Source organism: Capsicum annuum, chromosome 8, assembly GCF_002878395.1.
Source record: "Capsicum annuum cultivar UCD-10X-F1 chromosome 8, UCD10Xv1.1, whole genome shotgun sequence".
In the NCBI taxonomy this organism is placed as follows: Eukaryota; Viridiplantae; Streptophyta; class Magnoliopsida; order Solanales; family Solanaceae; genus Capsicum; species Capsicum annuum.
In genome coordinates, this window is record NC_061118.1 from 12,608,345 (window position 1) to 12,629,744 (window position 21,400).

The window sequence follows — 21,400 nt, forward strand, 5'->3', positions numbered from 1 at the left end:
ACCCAAATAACCATAACATATAATAAGGAAAAATTATTAATAAAAAGTTCTTTAATATGAAAATATATGTATTTATGAAAATAATAAAAGAAGGATATTATAATAGATATTATACACCTATGATAGATACAGGAGCAGAAGCCAATCTATGTAGATATAACTGTTTACTAGAAAGTAAATGGGATAAGTTAAAAACACCAATAGTAGTTAAAGGATTTAATAACGAAGGAAGCCTATGACATATAAAGTTAGAAATGTAAAAAATACAAATATGGGATAAAATACTAACAATAGAAGAAATTTATAATTATGAGCTAATAGCAAAAGATATGCTTTTAGGAATGTCATTCTTAGATAAACTATACCCGCACATAATAACTAAAACACACTGGTGGTTTACAACACCATGTAAACAAAAGGTTAGTGCAAAAAAGAGTTACTAATAAAATAAGAAAGAAAACAGATCGGATAAAAGAAAAAAAAATTACGTAAAAATTAGAAAATATAAAAACCATTGAAGATACGATAGAACTAATAATATTTTCAATAAATAAGGAAGAAATGACCATATTTTCAATAGATAAGGTAGAAATAATTAAAAATAAATTAAAACAACTATATAGTGAAGATACATTAAAAGGATGGAAAAAACATAAAACTACTATAAAAATTGAACTAGTAAATAAAGATAGTATAATAACTCAAAAACCATTAACACATAATTTTGATGATTTAAAGGAATTTAAAATACACATAGATGAACTATTAGAAAAACAATATATACAGAAAAGTAATAGTAAACACACTAGCCAGCATTTATAGTAAATAAACATAGTAAACAAAAAAGAGGGAAAAGCAGGATGGTTATTGACTATAGAAATCTAAATGCAAAAATTATAACATATAATTATCAAATACCAAACAAGATATTAAAAATAAGACAAATACAAGGATATAACTATTTTAACAAGTTTGCTTGTAAGTAAGGATTTTATCACTTTAAACTAGAGGAAATATCTAAAAAGCTAACTGCATTTATAGTACCACAAACCTTTTATGAATGAAATGTACTACCATTCCGATATAAAAATGCACCAGGAAGTTACCAACATTTTATGGATAACTATTTTAAAAAAATTACCTAATTGTATAGTATACATAGATGATATATTATTATATTCAAAAACTAAAGAGGAACATCTAAAATTATTAGAACAATTTATAAGTATAATAGAAAATTCAGGAATAAGCCTAAGTGAGAAAAAAGCAGAGATAATGAAAAACTAGATAGAATTTAGGAATACAAATAGATAAAAATGGAGTAAAAATGCAATAGCATATAGTACAAAAGATAATAAATTCAAAAGAATAGTTAGATATAAAAAAGAAATTACAATCATTCTTAGAATTAGTAAATCAAGTAAGAGAATATATACCAAAACTAGCAGAAAATTTAAAATCACTTGAGAAAAAATTAAAAAAGGATGTAGAATATAATTACAATGAAAAAGACAAAAAACAAGTACAAAAAATAAAAATACTTTGTAAAAAACTACCTAAATTGCAATTTTCAAATGAAAACAAGAATTATATATATATAGTAGAAGCAGATGCAAGTGAGTACAGCTACAGAGGAGTACTCAAATACAAATATGAGAATGAAAAAATAGAACATCATTGTAGGTATCATTCAGGAACATTTAATGAAACAAAAATAAAATGGAAAATAAATAGGAAAGAATTATGTTCATTATATAAATGTTTATTAGCATTTGAACCATATATTGTATATAAAAAATTTATTGTGCGAACAGATAATACACAGGTACGATGGTGGCTAACTAAGAAAATACAAAATTTAGTTACAACAAAAGAAATACGGAGATTAGTATTAAAATGCAGAGCTATGTCGACCGGAAGACATAAAAAATCCAGAGTTAAAAGGAGATGTTGGGATACTCCATAAAACCCATAACCTTTATCAATCTACAGCTGCAGGTACAAGCAAAGGAGTTAATAAACAAGGATTGAACCTAAACAAGATATTTGATAAACCATTTATACCAAAAATACAAAAAAACCCTTTATTCGTACCCCCACAAACTACTACATATTTAGAAAGTCTAAACCAAGATAAAAAAAACTTATAACCATATAACCAGATCATATATAGAAAATATCCACAAAATACAAACTTATCTAAACCTCAAACCCAGAGCCACAAATATCCAAGAACCAAACCAAGACTATATAACCCAAAAGTTACAAGGATACAACATGCTAATTGCACTCCCAAAGACCAGTACAAACCTAGTTAAAACTTGTTTCAGTTATGGATTACTTAATACCGTATATGCCCAAGATGGAAGTGAATTATCAGCTATATCGAAAATATACAAAGCATTTATAACCTACAAAAATATAACCAAAGGAAATTTATTTTTCATAAAGTTTGATACTGCGCCAGCAGAAATATTATATGATGAAATCAAACCAGTTATACAAGTTATAAAAATTGGATTGACCAAAGATATGATCATACCAGAAGACATTGGACAACAACCAAAAATACCTAAAGTAATGATACCATATTTCTATGCAAACAAGTGAATTATTGGAATATCTGCGATTATTCAAGAACTAGCAAATAATTATCTCAATGGAAACCCGATATAGAGCTATTATTCAAGAGACCAGTTAATGATTTATTCAAATTCAAGAGAACTAAGACAATCAGATGTGGAAAAAGTCCAAAGGTGGATAATGACATTACTTAACCAAGAAAGACAACCAACTACAAGAGCAATTAAGAAAGGATTCATTTCAGAAGAATTATTGACCAGATACTGTATGCTAATAGGACAAAAATACCCAGATCACCTATGTTTAAGATGCAATGGAAAAGATAATGTTATCCCAGAAGTCCAACTAGAATAAAAGAATCAATCAAGGTAGATACAAAAGGACCAATGACAAAGAAGATAGAGACAACTATAACAAACGGAGGAAAATCAACCAAGAAGATAAGGATGAAAAAATCCAGCTGGAAGATAAAACAACAGAAGATAGAAAGAGACAAAAAGGACGGTCCAATGAGAAAATAAAGAAGATTCCCCAACAAGATAAAATGTTACGAAAGAGACATGTACATTAATTATTGCTTAGTTTTTCAGCACTTTTTGTAAAGTTATTTTTACTTTTTGTAAAAAGAGGACAAATGTAAAGTAGGAACAGTTTACGTGCTTTTAGATTATAAATAGGCAGGCCATTCGACAATCTAAGTTAAGCCTTTCTACGGAGAGCAAGCCTTCCCTGTAAACAATTAAAAAAATTCTCTCAAATATCCAATAAGATATTCAGTTTTATACTCAGATATGGATGATCAAAGCTCAGAATTATCAAATCTAAAATAACATGTATTTTCATTTATGATTATGAGTAGCTAAGTTCATTAATTCCTAACAATCATGATATGATAAAATAAGTTCATATTAGTTACTATATAGTAGAATTATTCAAAGAATAATATGTTGCAAAGTTTATTAGTAAAAAGGACAAGGAGAAAGTTCCCAAAACTATGTCATCCTAAAGGTGAAACCGGTAAGGTAGAGAAGCCGTGATAGGGTAGTAACCAGAGTTGAGGCGTTGTTTAGGGAAAAAGTATCCGAACATACCATGCTAATAGTGACAGAGGGACATAGTTATTTAAGAATAATCTGGTATATAGTAATCTAAGATGATCATATTTTATTATGTATATGATTGGAAGGAATACTTTGGAACTAAGCATCATTTGAAAATGACAACCTACTTATCTAATGAGATGATAAATAAATTTAAGATACTTGTTTTGTATGTATTTAAGGATATAGAAATAACACATATAAAGAAACTTATATGAAAAAGATATTTGATTTTGAGGATGAAGAGTTATTAAATCTAGAATGGATAGAATACGAGTTAGAAGACATAGACTTACATCATGATAGACATTATTATTCAGATTGTATTACTCATATTAAAATGATAAACTATGAATACTTAGAATATTGGAGAAAAGATATGGAAGAAACAAGATTAATAGAAATACTAATGAAAAAGAGTGGTTAAATATTCTGGTGCAGATCAGTTTAGCATAAACAAACCAAATCGGAGCCAAATTTTCTGCCATATCAATGTATTGAAGGAATTCGAGAATTTTGATTCAAGTGTCTTGAATAAAAGTTATAGCTCTTATGTAGTTGATGGAAAAGAGGGTAATCCAGATGAGACTGGTGCTGGCAGTTCAGCACCCAAGGTTATCATTCCTGGTTTGCTAGATGAGTGTAAAGGTGATTATGTTGCTCCCATTAGCAGTTGTTATTGGGAATGGAAGCCAAAATTGAACGTTCATTATGAGAAATCAGGGTGCCAAAATGTTAATTCCCCGTCTATGCTTTTTCTTCCTGGTTTTGGTGTTGGTTCCTTTCACTATGAAAAGCAGCTAAAGGATCTAGGTCGTGATCACAGAATATGGGCAATAGATTTTCTCGGCGAAGGGAAGTCGTTGCCATGTGAAGATCTGACCTCTCCGTCCAAGGAACTGCCTGATGGAGACCATCCCATGTGGGGCTTTGGAGGTGAAGCCGAACCTTGGGCAAAAGAACTTGTCTATTCTATCGACTTATGGAAGGAGCAAGAGCACTGTTTCATTGAAGAGGTAGTACTTCACTGCTTTGTATCTTTATATTTTCACTTTTTGTGATATTTGTATTTGTAAAGAGCTCAGAACTAAAACGCATTGGCATTGATCTGCTTGTTATTAGATCTGGTGCACCTTTGCTGTAGAATTATTTATTACATGTTCAAAGTGTTTTCCAGCTCTTAACTAATAAAGAAAAGAAAATCCCATCTCTGAAATGCTGCTCATCAATTTAGTTAAGTAGGATTCTGTTTTCGTGCATAACATTATATACTCTTCCTGATGCACTAGACAGTTGAATGATACTATGTGGTAGACTATCTTCCTTGCCACTAGTCTCTCTCTCTCTCTCTCTCACACACACACAAGGGAGTTGGATAAAGAAATAATGTTTTGGATATAAATGGGAGTAACTACGAAGCAGAGAATCCCAGTTTGTCTTTTCTTTGACTTATGTTAATCAACAAATTAAGACAAGCAAGAAATGTATTATTATAAAATTGTTCTTTTATAAACTGATAGGCAGGAGGAAGTTATATGATTGCTGGCGTGGTGATGATGAGATTTGGGGTTACAGTTAGAAAGTAATTCGACTGAAAGATTGAGTCTGAGGTTAAGCAGTTCATTATTCCTTCAGGTGTATCATCTATGCTTCACGACCGAACATCAGAAGTAATTTGTGGTTCTTTCTTGTAGTTCTAAAGCTTACTTCACCAGTTCCTATGAAGTAACTTGAGCTACCAAAATATTACCAATGTACCTTCTATCTCCTCAGGGTGATTTGTTATCGATGTAAAAAGATAATGAAGACATAAATTAATCCTGGCCTATTAGTAGGAATTTGTTGTCTGTGTCAACTATCCTGGTTTGAATGCTTCCTATAATGTAAACTACCTCAAAGCAGATATGTCGGGTTGCAGCCAGGTTATTAAACTTAATTTTGGTCTTGTTTGCTCATGTTGCCATTTTACTTTCTTGTATATTTGTCCTGAGAATCAGTTTCCTGCTATGCTATTACTCTAACGAGGCCATATCTGTTTTGCTGCTGCAATTTACTCTTTTCGATATTTTTTTTTATTAATTTTGTGACAACAGGAAAACATGCTTCCATAGAGTCTACATTTTTTTTGACTAAAGAAAATTATATGGAAAATATATTTTATGACAGGTTTTCTAGTTTTTGACTGGTTTAACTTTATTTATTTGATAGACATAAACGGAAAAAAAAAAAATTATTCTTATGCTGCAGGTTATTGAAGAGCCCGTTTACATTGTGGGGAATTCCCTTGGTGGATATGTTGCCATTTACTTCGCAGCATGTAACCCTCATTTGGTTAAAGGCGTAACTTTGGTGAACGCAACACCTTTTTGGGGATTTTTTCCGAATCCTGTAAGATTCCCAAGATTACAATAACAACAACAACAAATTCAGTGTGTTCCCACAAAGTGAGGTTTGGGGAGGATAAGATGTACGCAGTTCATACCGCTATGTCAAAAAAAGTAAAGAGGTTATTTCCGATAAACAAGTTCCTCAAGATTATCTAGAGTATTTCCTTGGACTGGAAAATTTCCTCTTCCCACCTGTGTCAGAAAGCTCACGGAACTTATGTAAGTCAAAAGATTTCTTTTAATGTTATTATGCAGTTCCCGTAGGCCCATAAGCTCGTCTCCTGAAGTTGGCCGTCCCTTTATTTCACATTAAATATTATTTTTCTAATAAAGATCAGTTTTCTTAAGAAACCTAATAATATATTAGTATGTCTATTATGTTTCTCAACTTATATGATATAAAATGCTTGGTGTTATTGGATATCATAATGCGAGTTATTTTCTTGGAATCCTCAGGAATGATTACGGCTTGACTTAAAAATGACAAAAGTTTGCATTTCGTTCCACCCTAAATGTTGTTAGCATGATAAACAAATGAACCCTTACTATTGTTAGCATGATAGACAAGATATTCAAAATATGGTAAACTGTAAGTAGAGATACTCTAGATATATGAAAATATACGTAGAGATATTTTATATGTATTGTAGAATATTGTTAGCATTAATTGTAGAATATTAGGTAGAACATTTTGTAGGATTCCCATTTAAGTGTAGAATAATTTGCTTCCTTATATATCTTATTTTTCTTGTGTATAAATACTAATGTAATATAATGTATTGGGATCAATGACTTGAGACAAGCATTCTTCAGTTTCTCTCGTGTTCTGTTTGTTTTTTACATGGTATCAGAGTCTTCTCTTAACTGCACTAATCAACAAAGTCCTTACTGTGATTACTTTAAATTTGTTTTACGGTTCTTGTTTTCTTGGTTGCTCATCAACTATTAGTCCTAAACACTTAGAGTTCTTGGCCTTGATCATTCTAGCTATTTTTGTATCATTGTGTTTTTGTTTCTCGCTCTTCAAGTTATTGAGTCAAACTATGAAATTTGGAAGAGAGTGGTTGAGATGAGGGTGAGGAGGGTGTGTGTCCATTTCCGAGAACTAGTTTGGATTCATGCCAAGGGGATCTACTACGGAAACCATCTATCTTAGGAGGAGACTAATGGAGAAATATCGGAAAAGGAAGAGGGACTTGCAAATGGTGTTCATCGACCTTGAGGGAAGTCCCGTGGAGATGCTTAAATGGAGACATAGACAATGATGTCACACGTCGCATTAGAGCGGCATGGATGAAGTGGAGGACAGTGTTCAGGGATGCGTGATGTGGGAAAAAGCAACAAAGCTCCGCATCACACATTAAGCGATGCGGCACATTATTGATGTAAAGTGCAATCTAAAATAAAAAAGACCTAATAGAGCATCCAAATAGTAAATCATAAGTGAAAAGATCACAACAACTATATAATCAGCAATAAAGACGATATACATAAGGCAACATATAAATGAAATATGAAAAAAAAAAAGCTGCAGAAAAATAAAAACTGAGCTGCAGAAAACTAAAAATAAAACAGTGAAAAAGAAAGAGAAAAGAGAGAGAAAAAATAGAGCTGTACTAAGAGTAAAAACAGAGCAACAGTAAAAAGGAAGAAAGATGAGCATAATTTAAAAAAAAAAAGAAGAAGAAGAAAAGAAAACAGTAAAGCAGAGAAGGAGAAGAAGAAAGAAGAAAGGAGGAAGAAAAATTACCTTAAAGAAGAGAGTCACAACAATAATGCTGATTGGACTTTGGAGAAGAATGAGAACAAGAATGACACAACAAGTCGCAGTAGCCAAAAAATTGAAGACGAAAAGTTGTGATTTCTAAACCTACAAAATCCCAACTTTTACTTTCTTTAAATTAACATGATTCTTTTTTTAACAAATTTTAAAAATGACCCAACAATATAAATAGACACATGTGAGTGTATCAGCACGCATCACGCATCAGAGGGTGATGCACCCACTTGCTGTAGATTGCCTCACATAAAAAACCCAAAGAGAAAATACCTCGCATCGCATCTCATCAGCATATTATCCACTGATGCGACTACATCCAAGAACACTAGTATATGCTTGCCTCCAAGTTTTTGTGTGATAAAGGATTCCACCGAAGCTGAGTGTTGTTAAACTAACGTTATTGTATGGGGTGGAGTGTTAGCCAATCAAAAACTCCCATATTTAGAAGATGCATGTTGCAGAGATGAGAGTATTGAGGTGGATGTGTGGGCATACTAGATACAATAAAATTATGAAGGAGGATATTCGAGATAAGGTGGGCGTGACCCCCATAAGGGAAGTGAGATTGCAATAGTTTGGAAATATGAAGAGCGTGACAGAGATGCCCTAGTGAGGGGGTACGAAAGGTTGGATCTAGTAGGTATGAGGAGAGGTAGAGATAGGCCGAAGAAGTATGTGAGAGAGGTTATTAGACACGATATAGCGTAACTTCAAGGACATATACCTTAGATAGGATGGTGTGGAGGACGTAGATTAGAGTGGACGGTTAGTAGGGTAGGAGTGTTGGAGCACTTTTCGAGGGCTTAGGCGTTTTGGTGTTTGCTATTGTACTAGTTGTAGTATTGTAGTCCTTGCTTGTGATATCTATTATAGTTTATTTTCTATTATGTTTAGATTATCACACTATTTTGTAGTTCTGCTTGTTCTTTTCTTGTAGGCTTTGCACTATTTTCCTTGTTAGTTTTTGTATTTTTATCATTATTTCCTTTTACTTCGTACTTGGAATTGCTACACATTAGCCGAGGGGTTTTCCGAAATAGCCTCTCTACCTCCACGAGGTAGTGGTATGGTCTACGTACACTCTACCTTTCCTAGACCTCACTTGTCAGATTTCACTGGGTATGTTATTGTTGTTACACTTCAAAAACATAACTTCAAATCTAATTGAATCCTTCATTGTTGGTTTCATTGGAAAAAATATTTTTCTTAGTACTTTCAATTTCAACTATTTGTTAGTGGAAAATAATTATAGGGCCATATAGATAGAAGTGATCCCAGTGTCCAGGGAAGCGTGATGCAAAAAAAAATGACAAGGATCCATATCAGAATTACATAAAGTGTAAAGCGATGCGAGCGCATCATTGAAGTGAAGCAATTTAAAAGAAAAAGATTAAATAGGCATTCAAACAGTAACACAAAATTGAAAAGACCACAACAACTATATAATCAACAATAAAGATAATATTTATAAGCATTGGTTTAAATAAAACAACAAAATCATAGGTTTGATCACCGAAACACCTGCTGTGAGACAAACCAGCAAAACAATGTAGACCAAAATAGCAAAACAGTTCAAATAGCAAAATAAATTAGAAAACCCAAATCTAAATTAATGATGTTTCAACATCTAATTCTTGATCTCCTAAAGCTCATCTACTTTATCAAGATTGTCCAAATCTCGTGTTCCTTCATTAACATTATATTGCTCATTATCTTCTGCTTCCTCATCTTTCTTATCTTTCTCAACTTGCTTTGAAGTAGCACTTCCTTTCCCTTTTTATGTAAGCTTAAAGTATTCCTCCTTAAACTATAGCGGTTCTCCTCAATAGTCGGAGTAGTGAAGAAGAAGAAGTCCTAGCAGTGGTAGTCGCAGCAGTGATAAAGAAGAAGCAATAACGGACTTTAAAGTTAACCCTAGAAAATTGTAGTAGTGGTAGACTTTTATTTTATTTAAATTGACACTAACTACAAAATCTATATGAAACGACTCTTTTCTTTTATTTAGAATTGACTCTAAAAATAAAATCAGCGTGATGCCCTCTCATAGGCTCCCATCTTGCATAACCCTGTGATGCACTCGCTTCTGTAAGTTTGGATTGCATCAGTTACATGCAGCGAGAGGGGCTCGCATCATGTCCCATCATTTCAATATGCGAATGTGAGCACATCCCTGAACACTGACGGATCTTGCTCCTACAAAGTTAGGTCAATGAAAAGTCAAAGGTGCTCAGGTGGTGACATGGATTTTAGGGTTAATTGACCATCTTATCATCCTCACTCTCTCATCATACAAGACTAAAATGGCCATGTGAGTTATTTACAAAATATTTACAATCAAGGAAATAGCACAAGATGCTTTTAGCTAGAGCATAAAATTACTAATTACTCTAAGGAGCTCTCCATATTCAGGATTATTTTTTTGGATTTCAGAACTTATGAGTTGAATTTACTAATATTGCTTTACATTTATGCTAAAATATCTGGTGAATCTCTTTCTATAATTCAAACAATTCATGAGCAAAACAAGTGAGATCCATTTTTAATGAAATTGTGATTTGAATTTGAGAGTGTTTGCTCTAACTTGGTGAACCTGTCTTTTCTCCTTAGATGTTTGTTTTAGGAAATTACTTTGTGAAGACCAACATTTTTGTCACACAAAATGCTTTCAAGAAGAAAATGTTCATAGTGTTGCATTTTCTACTCAAGGAAATAAAATAGGTAGAGATATGAGTGGAACTCAACAAAGTTACCCGTTTAAGCAAATGTGAGGAAACTTAATGCCATAGTTGCAAGGAATGTGGTCATATTACTAATAATTGTGGAAATAAGTTCTGTAATTAGTGTAAACAACCCCGACTTATTATAAAAGAGTGTCCCACATGTCTTAAAAATCGTAGGATTCTCGCTTTTCAAGCTGGGATAAATGGTTTCACTTTAGATAAACCTATCTTCAACAAAAACTAACGACGACTTTGCTGATCCAATAGTTGAGCAACTTCTTACTCCTAAAATGGTATAACAAATGATCTTGTCAGCCTTTTCAGCTTTGGGACTACAAGGTAATGGTATTAACAAGGGTATTTGGATTGACATATTTTAAGTAATTTTAGGATTTCAAGCTCTTTTTTTTTTTTTTTTTTACTTTCAGAGGTGTTTGGGAAAAATAAAAAAGTGCTTTTAAGTACTTTCTTTTAGGCTTAAAAATACAAAAATAAGCTAAAACCCAAACATTGAGTATTCCCAACTTATGACTTTTAGTTTTTAGCTTATATGCTACTTATAAAAAACCAATTCAAACAACCCTTACATCTAATTTTTGGCTCATTGATTTTGACATTTTAATCATATGACCAACTCAACTAGTATGCTAAAAATCATTTGTAAGTATCACAGTCCATCACAAATTCTGATTGCTAATGGTGGTAATTTACCCATTTCCAAGATTGGGAATATTAAAACTTTTAAGAATGTTTTATATCACTGGAGCTCTGCACTAGTCTTATTTCAGTTTATTTACGACACTTAAGGGCTTGGTTGACACAACACAATAATCGACAGAGTAGGATGGCGGGCCTAAGTAATTTCTTATATTATAATACCCTGGGTTTTACCCTTAGAAAATTTCTTGCAATTATTGTCTTTGGACCTAATACGACTCATGGATAAGATCCGTATGATGGAGTACAAATGGTATGGTCCCGTCATATGCTGACCAGTGTTGGTGGGATGAATTTTGGTTATTGGAATGGATACGACTTAGGGGTATGAGTCGTAATGGTGGGTATGGATGGTTTGGTTCCTTAAATTAATCTCAGACTTTGTCACTTAGGTTGAATCTGAGTACGAGTGGCTTACCGTGAGCCGTAAGCCAGGGTACGAGTCATACCCAGGACTCGTATGGTAGATGTGTCTAAATCTTTCTTGGGTTTAATCTGCTAGTGGTACGGTTAATGTACAGATTGTATGCTTCGGGTATGACTTGGTTGGATGAGTCGTATGTTGGACAGTGTTGGATCTAAATGGTTGAGGCTAGGATACGATTGGAGAGTACCAATTATATTAGAGGGTACGACTAGTGAGGGTCAGTCGTACCACTGGGACGGGATTTTGTGCAACTTAAGTGGGGTATTTTGAACATTTCCCCACTTATCCTAATGAGGACCTATGACTTTTAACCTACTTGGGAGGTTATTTACCCTATTATTCCATTCATTAACACTTAGAAACTTTTCTAAAACACTCTATAATTCTCTCAAAAGTTTTTGGGCAAGGAAAGCTAGGGTATCAACTAAAGGATTAATTTGGGGCTTGTCTTGGTGATTTCTCTCCATCATCATCTTGGTTTAAGACATGTTCTCTTCCCTCATTATTAATTCTAATTAGAAGCATGGTTTTTATGAATGTTTTCACGACTTTATTGATTGTATGACTTTGGTTTTCAAATATAAATTGGGGGTTTTGATATTAAATGGTTGGTTATGGTTTTTCATGGTTTTAATTATGCTTTATGTGCATTAATAGTGGTTTTAGATAATTAGTTTGCATGGGAATGGTTTAATAGTAATTGGAGTTGATTTTGGTTATATTATGTCCCGAATGTGTTTGACAAAATGCCTATAATAATGTTTTGATTGCATTGAGTACTTTTAATGGAACTTTTGCTTGTTTTAAAACTTTGTAAAGGAATTATGCATGGTTTAAATATCTTGGAAAGGTAAATGGCTAAATGTTTATGCTTGAGGGGTACATGGAATCGCTGAAGTGGTTTAATATGGTAAATGGAAGGGAACTTGGAAGTCACCTTAACCTATATATGGTTGGCTATGGATAGTACTTGCAAGTATAGTTGGTATGACCATACCACCACTAAATGGGCTTGGTTAATAAATGGTAAATGGATTGGTTGGTTGCTTGATAATGGTTTTAATTGGGCAATAATGGCGAGATGTTTAGCAAAGCCTTGGAAGGTAGAGGTCTCCGGGGGACCAAAACTGGAAACTCATATTTACCGATGTGAGGTTAGTCTTGGTGACTGTGTTCATGATGTCACACTATATTTTGGGGGATGTACTAGTCATTCGAGGTTTTCTTCCCTGGTCGTACAACTACATGCACTTGGGCCCTTTCAGTAGGGGGAACTAAACCTATATAGCCCATGGGTGGATTAGGATGGTAAAGCTACACAACCCAGGTAAAAGTTTTAAATGCATGCCAATGTAATACCCCACATGTTTCTAACATAGGAAGTGAATAAGTATTCCTACGTATGAAATCTCCTATCCTGTGATTCATACTTGAGTACATGACTTACAATGAGTATCCTAGTGATAGGATAGCTTATGATGCATTAAACATGTTCATATGAGTAACTTAAGGAAATACAAGTTAAGAGTTTTTGAATCCATCAAGTTTTAGTGTTCAATTTTGCAAGGTTCATCTTTGAACGAGTATAACTCGATGCTAATGTGGTATTTTGGCTGATTTAGACCCACCAAATTGTAGAGAATCGAATTACCTTTCCAATTTGGTGGGTCCAAATTAGCTTTCCAGTTTAGGGTGTGATTATTAGTAGCAATCCTTATGTTCCAGAACTACGTAGCCGGCGTAGGTTGAGACATCTTAACCCGTCAGATTAGGGTTGATGATATGGCTTAACCCATCATTTTAGGGTTTCCACCGTTCTCATTGATTACCCGCCAGTTAAGGGTCACTTACAGGCTGTCCTTACCCGTTGCACGGTATTGACTCCCCTCCAGTCGGGGCAGAGATTGGACCCCAGCTTAGCCATAACGGCATACATGGGGCATTTCGGTTAAACACTACTTCCCACAGTTTCAGTATCAGTTTCAGTAAAAGAAATCAGGGCGTTCTTCAGATTTTAGTATATACAAGACTGTCAGATACAATCGTCTATGTTATCAGTTTCAGTATCAGTCATGACAGTTATCAGTAAACCATGTATTAACTTACATGTCATGCTATCACGTATTCACGGTCCTCGTTTCTATATATGTGTGTTTTCACTCCCACGTTCATATTAGTCAGTCAGTGTTGTTCATGCATGAAACCCTTTATATTCAGCCTACCTTACTTTTATACTCAGTAATCCAGTTGTACTGATGCATTTGCGCTATGGTGTTTTCTTTTCATGTTACACCATAGGTTCCAAGACACAAGCTCCATCCCAGTAGTAGCGGTAGCATTCCAGTCGTAGAGACACAGTGAGTCCTCATTGATTCGAGGAAAATACGATTTGATACATTCATTTATTTCTTTAGTTTAGTTTTATGAAGTTAGTTGGAGACATGTTCCTTCAACTCTTTATTCAGACAGTTTAGAGGCTTTCAAATCTACTTTTTATGTTCATATTTACGTTCAGATTGAGTTGTTTTGGATATTTTTACCCACATGATTGTATTCAGAAGAAACCAGCCAGCTTCTCAGCCCGAAGCTCCTTTGAGCGAACATGTTTCCCATGCAGATTTTATAGACGCATTTACCATACTTGCTCAGTCCATGGCTACACAGAATGAATAGCCACTAGTCATTTTGGCTAATCCAGTGGCCACTCCTAAAGCAGCTAGGGTTCAGGACTTCACTCGGATAAACCCTCCATCTTTTCATGGGTCTAAGTCTGATGAGGACCCTCAGGAGTTCATTGACCAAGTCCAAAAGGTCATTGACATCATGGGTGTTACTTCTATTGAGAGTGCTGAGTTAGCCGCCTATTAGTTATAGGATGTTGCTCATGATTGGTACAAATAGTGGAAGTCTAAGAGGTTAGATGATACAGGCCCTATCGAGTGGGAGGAATTTGTCACGACCTTCTTAGACAGATTCTTCCCCAAGAGCTGAGGGAAGCCAAATTTCTTGAGTTCATCAACCTCAGGCAAGGGAGTATGACAGTTAGGGAGTATTCTCTAAGATTTACTCAGCTATCCAGGTATGCTCCTCATGTATTTGCAGACAATAGAGCTAAGATGGGCAAGTTCGTGTCAAGGGTCAATGATAGCGTGGTAAATGAGTGTAGGTCTGTGATGCTGATCGGTGATATGACCTTAGCAAGACACATGACCCATACCCAGCAAGTAGAAGAGCAGAAGTTTAAGACTAGGGAGAGGCAGAACAAGAGAGCAAGGTCAGGTAATTTCAACTTTACTCACCACAAGTCAGATGGAGGAAACTGTTCACAGTTTCACTCTAAGTCAGCTATTCCAACTCCTTTCTCTGCCAGTGCTCTAGTGTCTAATTTTAGAGACGGCAATAGAAACAAAGCGCCAGGCTCTAAATTTCAGGGAATTGTTAGCAGTTCACAAACGAATCCCCTTTGTCAGACTTGTGGTAAGAACCACAAGGGCATTTGCAGAGACGGTAGTGATGTCTGTTTTGGTTGTGGCAAGCCAGGCCACAGGATAAGGGAGTGTCTGCAGTCAAGTCTTCAGGGTCAGCAAAATCATTCTACAGGTCAATCTAGTTTCCCGAACCAGAAGGGTGCCAGTTCCAGTGCTACCAGTGGGAAACGCCCAAACAAACTCTATGCTCTTCAGTCTCGGCAGGATCAGGAAAATTCTCCTGATGTCGTTACTAGTACGTTATAGATTTTTTATGTTCATGTTTATGCTTTTCTATACCCAGGTACATCTTTGTCTTTTGTTACTCCATACATAGCAGGCGATTTCGAAATCAGTCCCAAAGTCCTAGCAGAGCCCTTCTCAATCTCTACCCTAGAGGGTAAAACCATCATAGCTCGGCGGGTATACAGGAACTATCCGGTTATGATATCTCAGAAATCCATATCAGCATATTTAGTGGAGTTAGAGATGACTGATTTTGATGTCATTCTCGGCATGGATTGGCTTCATTCCTGCTATGCCACTGTCTATTGCAGAAATAGGATAGTTTAGTTTCAGTTCCCGAATGAGCCCGTCCTAGAGTGGAAGGGTAGCATTTCAGCATTCAGGGGTCAACTTGTTTCCTACCTTCGGGCAAGGAAAATGATTTGTAAGGGGTGTGTGTATCATCTCGTGCATGTTAAAGATTCTAGTTCTGAATATCCCAGCCTTGAAACAGTCCCTGTTGTTAATAAATACTCAGATATCTTTCCCGAAGATCTTCCAGGCATTTCTCCCGAAAGGGAAATAGACTTCGGTATAGACCTTCTTCTGGATACTCAACCTATTTCTATTCTGCCATATAGAATGGCACCAGCAAACTCAAGGAATTGAAAGATCAGTTGAACGATCTCTTAGATAAGAGATTCATCAGACCCAGTGCTTTCCCATGGGGTGCGCTAGTATTATTCATGCGCAAGAAAGATGATTCTCTCAGGATGTGTATTGATTACCGTCAACTCAACAAGGCCACGGTTAAGAAAAAATATCCTCTATCCAGGATTGATGATCTATTCGACCAACTTTAGGGTGCCAGTTACTTCTCCAAGATAGACCTCAGATCAGGCTATCATTAGCTTAGAGTTAGAGAATGTGACATTCCGACGACAGCTTCCGTACTCAGTATGGTCACTTTGAATTTTTAGTCATGTCATTTGGTCTTACCAATACCCCAGCAGCTTTTATGGATTTGATGAATCGTGTGTTCAAGCAGTACTTGGACATGTTTGTCATAGTCTTCATAGATGATATTCTGGTCTATTCTCGCACAGAGTGTGATCATGTAGACCATCTTAGGATTGTTCTTCAGACTCTTAGGGATCACCAATTATTCGCTAAGTTCATTAAGTGCAAATTTTGGCTAAGATCAGTAGCATTCCTTGGCCATATTGTTTCTAGTGATGGAATTAGAGTAGATCCTCAGAAAACCAAGGCAGTAAGAAATTAGCCCAGACCCGTAGCTCCATCAGATATTAGGAGTTTCTTAGGTTTGGCTGGCTATTACAGATAGTTTGTCAAGGGATTTTCTTCAATTGCATCTCCTATGTCCAGATTGACTCAGAAGAAGATTGAGTTTCAGTGGTCAGATTCATGCGAGAAGAGCTTTCAAGAGTTGAAGACTCGACTCACCTCTGCTCCAGTTCTAGTTATTCTAGATGGTTCAGACAGTTTTGTAGTCTATCATGATACATCCAGAGTGGGTTTAGGTTGTGTCCTCATGCAGCATTGTAAGGTCATAGCCTACGCCTCCAGATAGTTAAATCCACATGAGAAGAATTATCCTACTCATGATCTTGAATTAGCAACGATAGTTTTTGCCTTGAAGATTTGGAGGCATTATTTTTATGGAGTTCATGTAGATGTCTTCACAGACCATAAAATCCTCCAGTATGTCTTTTCCCAGAAAGATCTCAATCTTCGCCAGAGAAGGTGGTTAGAGCTCTTGAAGGATTACGACATGGGTGTTCTTTATCATCTGGGAAAGGCCAATGTTATGGCCGATGCTCTCAGTCGACTCTTAATTGGTAGTATTTCTCATGTTGAGGATAGTAAGAAAAAGATGGCTCAGGAGATCCATCAACTTGCCATATTAGGCGTTCGCTTAGTCGATTCTTCAGAGGGTGGTGTATGTGTTCATAGTAGTTCAGAGTCATCTCTAGTTTCTGAGGTGAAAGAGAAACAAGACAGGGATCCTAGCCTTGTCAAGCTCAAAGAGTCAGTTCAAAATCAGAAAGTTGAGGTTTTCTCCCAAGGGGGAGATGGTGTTCTTTATTTTCAGGGTCGTCTATGTATTCCAGGTATAGATGAATTAAGGCAGCGAATTCTTGCAGAAGCGCATGGTGCGCGATACTCTATTCATCCAGGGGCCTCTAAGATGTACCGCGACATGCGGGAGATCTACTGGTAGAGTGGGATGAAGAGAGATATTGCAGAGTTTGTGGCTAAGTGCTCTACATGTCAGCAGGTAAAGATAGAGCATCAGAAACCTAGTGGTTCCATGCAAGAGTTTACCTTTCCCACTTGGAAGTGGGAAGAAGTTAACATGGACTTCGTGATGGGTTTGCCTAGAACTCATCATTAGCATGATTCAGTCTGGGTAATTATAGATAGAATGACCAAGTTAGCTTATTTTCTTCCTGTTCGTACTTCTTATTCTGCCGAGGATTATGCAAAACTCTATATCAGGGAGTTAGTCAGATTACACGGTGTTCCACTATCTATCATCTCAAACAGAGGTACCCAGTTCACTTCTCACTTTTGGAAAGCATTCCAAAAGGGTCTCGGTACCTAAGTCCATCTCAGCACAACATTTTATCCTCAGACAGATGGTCAAGCAGAGAGGACCATTCAGACTCTTGAAGATATGCTAAGGGCGTGTGCAATTGACTTCAAGGGAAGTTGGGATGACCATTTGCCTTTGATTGAGTTTACATATAACAATAGCTATTATTCTAGTATTCAGATGGCTCCATTCGAAGCTCTCTATGGTAGGAGATGTAGATCTTTGATTGGTTGGTTTGAAGTTAGTGAGGCCTCAATCATAGGTTCTGACCCAGTATTGGACGCCTTAGAGAAAGTTCAGTTGATAAAAGAGAGACTCCAGGCTGCTCAGAGCCGATAGACGTCCTATGTAGATGTTTGTAGAAAGGATCTCGAGTTTGAGGTCAATGACTATGTCTATCTTAAGATCTCTCCTATAAAGGGAGTGAAGAGGTTCGGAAAGAAAGGGAAACTCAGTCCCCGGTATGTCGGTCCCTTCAAAATTCTTTGTCGCTTCGGCAAGGTAGCTTATGAGCTTGAGTTTCCTTCAGATCTAGCCTCAGTCCATCCAGTCTTCCATGTCTCTTTGCTAAAGAAGTGCATAGGTGACCCAACAGTTGTTGTCCCTATTCAGAGCATCGACATTCAGAACAACCTCTCTTATAAAGAGATTCCAGTCAAAATCTTAGATTATCAGACTCGTAGATTGAGGAACAAAGAAGTTCCCCTAGTCAAGGTTCTTTGTCGAAATCAGTCTTATGAGGGAGCTACTTGGGAAGTAGAAGCAGATATGCGTACCAAGTATCCTCACCTCTTCCCCGCTAATTTAGATCAAGCTCAAGGTAATAGTTCTCCTTAATCTTATTTAGTTTCACATTCATATTTCCAGTATAAACTTGGTACCTATTACTCGTTTCATACTCAGTCATGCATTCATGTGTCAGTTGTCCGTGCATCAGATATGCACAGTTCAGTATGTTTAGCATGACAGTCATGAGATGAAGTTTCAGTTCTTCATGTTTAGTTCAGGTTCTATAGTCTTGTATCCCTTCTCAGTAAATTCTCATTCGAGGATGAATGTTCCCAAGGGGGAGATATTGTAATACCCTGAATGTTTTTAAGCTAGGAAGTGAATAAGTATTCCTACGTATAAAATCTCCTATCCTGTGATTCATACTTGAGTACATGACTTATAATGAATGTCCTAGTAATAGGATAGCTTATGATGCATTAAGCATGTTCATATGAGTCACTTAAGGTAATATAAGCTAAGAGTTTTTGAATCCATCAAGTTTTAGTGTTTGACTTTGTAAGGGTCATCTTTGAACGAGTATAACTCGATCCTAATATGGTATTTTGGCTGATTTAGACCCACCAAATTGTAGAGAATCGAATTATCTTTCCAACGATACCAATTTTGCCTTATTCCAATACCCGAGCAAAAAGTTATGCCTATTTTTGTGAGAGACAGTAAGCATAGGTGATTGGTTAGGTGCCGCCTAATTCAAGCATAGGCGATTGGTTAGGTGCCACCTAACCCAAGCATAGGCGGTTGGTTAGGCGCCGCCCAACCCAAGCATAGACGATCACTTGGGCGCCGCCTAAGTCAATTTCAGGTGTCAAAAACACTCCGTTTTGAGTTATTCTAAAGGTAATTAAGTCTTTAAATACTCCTAACATGTCCCTAAACTTAACCATATGAAATATATAGCTTCTAATCATATCATAAACCTATTTTCATCTCAAAGATCTTCATCCAAGAGCACTAAAGGAGAAAAACAACTAGGGTTGCATAATTAAGCTTGAAGATCCGATTTCAAGGAAATTCCTCCGTCAATCATCAAGAATCTTCCTTCTAAGGTTTGCGTAGTGTTCATCCATGGATTCCTTTCATCCGTGGAGTTCAAGAATCAATATTTAAAATACAAAAGCTTGGTTACTTGTGGTGATATAATCATACCCATGTTGATGCTTGTTTGTTTTCCTCTTTTTCATTATAAAATATGATTTCTATATTGTTGGGTGTTGATGATCATGATGTTGATATTGGATGATTCCCAAGATGGAATCTTTATATGTTTTTGTGAATTCATGATATCATATGAGTTGGAAACATGTAAATTTGGTTGTTCATGATGTATAATTTGATGAATTCACCTACGCTTAAGATGTTCATGTAAGGTGTTTGATAAAATGCCTAAGGAAATAGAAATCATGCAATATAGCTAAATTGTGACTAAGTGAAGGATTCATGATATGCCCTTACGTTCCAATGACTTCTATGTTGCTAATGTGCCTTGTAAATGTTGTTGGAATACTCATGAACTATTTTTATGAGATTATACTATGTTTACTTGCAAATCCTACTTATGAACAAGATGTATGATAACCATGCAATCCATATAAACTTCCATGTTATTAGTATATGTTGCCAATATGATTATACAACAAACATGATATTAAGATTGTGCAAGTACTTCCATGTGATATGAAATCCTTTCCATGCAATACATTGTTGATAACTATGCATAGTATGAGATCCCTACTTATGATATTATATATTATGGACTCTACTCTTATGATCAAGTTAGTCATATGTGTCAGTTTCCTTCCATCGAGTCCTAGGGGTACTTGTACCCAAAAACTATAGCTGTGTGCCTAGATCCATGTCATGTTTCACGATATCCGAACTTAAGCTATGATTCCATAGACTTCAGTCAGTCATGTGACTCAGGAAAACCTCATGATCTTAGTCAGTTGTCAGATATCAGTAACATTCCGCCAGTCAATAAAATCCAGTAAGATTAAGTGATGTACAGTCAGTTATTCATGTCCAGTCCCTCCAGAAGGGAGTAGAGGTTAGCACCGAGTGAACCCAAGGATGGGAACTCACCCGCCAGTTCAGGGTGTGATTCTTAGTAGCAATCCTTGTGTTCCAGAACTACGTAGCAAGCGTAGGTTGAGACATCTTAACCCGTCAGATTAGGGTTGATGAGGTGGCTTAACCCATTAGTTTAGGGTTCTCACCTTTCTCATTGAGTCCCGCTAGTTAAGGGTCACTCACAGGCTGTCCTTACCCATGGCATGGTATTGACACCCCTCTAGTCAGGGCAAAGATTGGACCCCAGCTTAGCCATAACGGCATACATGGGGCATGTCGGTTAAACACTACTTCCCACAGTTTCAGTATCAGTCTTAGTAAAAGAACTCAGGGCGTTCTTCAGATTTCAGTATATACAGGACTGTCAGATACAGTCATCCATGTTATCAGTTTCAGTATCAGTCATGACAGTTATTAGTAAACCATGTATTAGCTTACAGGTCATGCTATCACGTATTCACGGTCCCAGTTTCTATATATGTGTGTTTGCACTCCCACGTTCATATTAGTCAGTCATT

At 35.9% G+C, this 21,400-nt stretch overlaps 1 pseudogene; it reads left to right on the top strand.

Moving 5' to 3' along the window:
- LOC107879112 overlaps nt 1–21,400 on the top strand; it is a 58,434-nt pseudogene that overhangs the window by 17,861 nt on the left and 19,173 nt on the right.